The following is a 3,045-nucleotide window of genomic DNA, read 5'->3' on the forward strand; positions in this document are numbered from 1 at the left end:
TATATATATATATATATATATATCAATAATTAGCTATTATCACATTTGTTACCGACCCAAAGGTATATATGTACATTTCACAAATTCGTCAACAATTTATTTCCTCGTAAATTTAAAGAATAAAGTTACAATGGTTCATCAACGTATAAGACACAATTGAATCTCTTCATCTTCATTTTTATTCTCTTCATGGTCATTTTTTTAAATCTTTTTTTAATTTTTTTGTTAGTGAGTTGGATTCACTTGGACAGAAATCACATCAACTTTTTGTCTTGTAGGATATTCCATTGATTTTCATGAATGCAGTGAGTAAGTTAGAAGTCTTTCTTCTTGTCCTTGTGTAAAAGACTCTTTTTTTTTATTCGAGAATCCAATTAAGTGTTCCGTCTCAACTTCTATATAATGATTTTTGTTTAAAAATCAAACAAAAAATTTATTAAGGCCACATCAACTTACATAGAAGCAATTAATTGCATGTAAGGAACAATGATATATTACCTGAAAATCGATATCACTTGAAACAGTTCAATGTGTGTTGCTTCACTTACTACATCATCACTATGAAATATTAGCGTCATTTCTTAACTGTACCTTCATAAAAAAGTCAAATTAACAAAATTCTTTAGTAGCTGAAATATTCAACAAATAGATGAGTTAAAATAAAGATAAATAAAACATTGAGCATAAAAAACTCATATAAAAAAATAATAGAGATAACATGATTACATGAGAAAGTAGAATACATAATATAGGAAAATGGAGAATCTACTAATAGAAGATAAAAACGTTACAAATTAAGTTATCCAAGAAGTGACCTTTTGATATCTTTAACCTAACACCTTAATATGAGTTTGTTTATTTTTTAAAATGATAATGGTTTAAAGAGCATGATAAAAGTAGGTAACTTAAAAGGCTAAATCATTATTGCTATATTTTTAAAATTATTTATTCCAATGCATGTATATTTTTTTATCTAGTAAAATTTTATCTAGAAATCAATTATGAATGAAGGACGATAAATTTCCACTTTAAGAATTAAATTAGGTCTTTATTATGTTATTAATTTCAGTAAGTATTATTTAATAATATCTATCATATGAACTAATATCTAAAACATAATTAACTATTATAGGGGTAAAATAGTAATTCAATTATGGGTTTTGGAACTTCACATTTATAATAATATATGATATATATATATATATATATATATATATAGGGAAAATGGACAATTACCCCCTCAACCTATGCCCGAAATTCCAGAGACACACTTATACTATGCTAAGGTCTCATTACCCCCTTAAACTTATTTTATAAGTAATTTTCTACCCCTTTTCGTCCTACGTGGCACTGACTTAAAAAAAAGTCAACCAGCGTTGGGCCCACAAGATAGTGCCACTTAGGCCGAAAAGTGGTGAAATATTATTAATAAAATAAGTTCATGGGGGTAATAGGATCTTAATATAGTATAAGTGTGTTTCTGAAATTTCAGACATACGTTGAGGAGGTACTTGTGCATTCTCTCTATAAAATAAGATAAACTAATACTAAAGGAATTGGGAAACAATCATAGACATCTGTATATATCAAAATAAAGCCATAATAAATAGAATCTAACACCACAATAATAATTCCGTAAAATAAATAAATAACAGACATTACAACATTAAAATTTAAAAAAACACGAACCAATAATATTGAACAAATATAAGAACTGTAAAACAAATAGTTAAGCAACAGTAACATTGAAAACGATAACAATAAGAACTTGAAATTTGACAAAGACAAATATAAAATGCAATGTTAAAAGGGTAATGGACTCACCGGAGTATTATCGTTGCTGGGCCTATTTGGAATCACGAAGTAGTCGTGTTTAATTTCTCTATGTGTGGGCATTTGGAGCTTCGAGCTCAAGTTTTCTGGCAAAGAGGATGAAGGGAGTCGGGGTCTTGTTGTCTGGTGGTTCTGGAGTTATTTCCGGTCGTTTTGGGTCAGCTAATTGTTCGCCGGATTCGTTGGTCACCGGAATAAGAGCTCATAGATCACTGAAGTACTTACAAAACAAAGGAAAAATTTTAAAAGGGGAGAGGGGAAAGGAATAATGACTGACAGTGGTCGGAGTTATTTTTCGAAAAGATTGTTCGGGGTCTAGTTTAGCTCGCTAGTCAGATCTATGAGAAGAGTTTTTTGGAGTCGATTTTGTTGTTTTTTTAGTGGAGATCTGGTGGTTTGTTGCTTGCCATTTGGAGCTGCTGGCTGCCATGGTGTTTTCCAGGTGGTTGAAGGTCGTTTTTGGTGGCTGTGAGGAGAATGGAGGTGGTTAATGAGAGGAATGGGATGATTTTAGACCTGCTGTTGTAACTAAGGTCTATAAACGCAGGAAGATGGTTGAAAATAAGGCTTATATATTACTTCCTCCGTTTCAAAAAGGATGACCTAGTTTGATTTAGAACGGAGTTTAAGAAATCAAAGAAGATTTTTTAATATTGTGGTTCTAAATTAAAGTTATGTTAAGTGTATCAAAATATCCTTTAATCTTGTGGTCTTAAACATGCCACGTGGAAAGTTAAAGTTAAAGTGTTGTAAAAAAAGAAAGGGGTCATTCATTTTGGAACAAACTATTAAGGAAATAGGGACATTCTTTTTGAAACGAAGGGAGTACTATTATTGATTTAGTTAGTTATTAATATGTATATGTATTTTATTACTGCTTTATTTAGTTAGTAGGAAAATGCATAAGTACCTCCCAAACCTATGTCCGAAATCTCAGAGACACACTTATACTATACTAAGGTCTTATTACCCCCCTGAACTTATTTTATCAGTAATTTTCTACCCTTTTCGGCCTACGTGGCACTAGCTTTATGAAAAGAGTCAACCAGCGTTGGGCCCACAAGATAGTTCCATGTAGGCCGAAAAGGGGTAGAAAATTATTAATAAAATAAATTCAGGGGAATAATTGGACCTTAGTATAGTATAAGTGTGTCTCTGAGATTTCGGGCGTTGAGGGGGTACTTATGCATTATCCCTAGTTAGTAGGTAATT

General features: G+C 31.2%; 1 long non-coding RNA gene across 2 annotated transcripts in view; it reads right to left on the reverse strand.

Moving 5' to 3' along the window:
* Nucleotides 1-2,386, reverse strand: part of LOC107021798 — a 16,709-nt gene extending 14,323 nt beyond the window's left edge. For both annotated transcript variants that reach the window (XR_001457081.2, XR_003578813.1), the window contains exons 1-2: nucleotides 1,825-2,386; nucleotides 499-591 (exon numbers count right to left, since the gene is read on the reverse strand). This is a non-coding gene — a long non-coding RNA (uncharacterized LOC107021798). The remainder of the gene's footprint in view (nucleotides 1-498; nucleotides 592-1,824) is intronic.
* Nucleotides 2,387-3,045: the final 659 nt, after the last annotated feature.

Source organism: Solanum pennellii, chromosome 6 (genome assembly GCF_001406875.1).
Source record: "Solanum pennellii chromosome 6, SPENNV200".
In the NCBI taxonomy this organism is placed as follows: Eukaryota; Viridiplantae; Streptophyta; class Magnoliopsida; order Solanales; family Solanaceae; genus Solanum; species Solanum pennellii.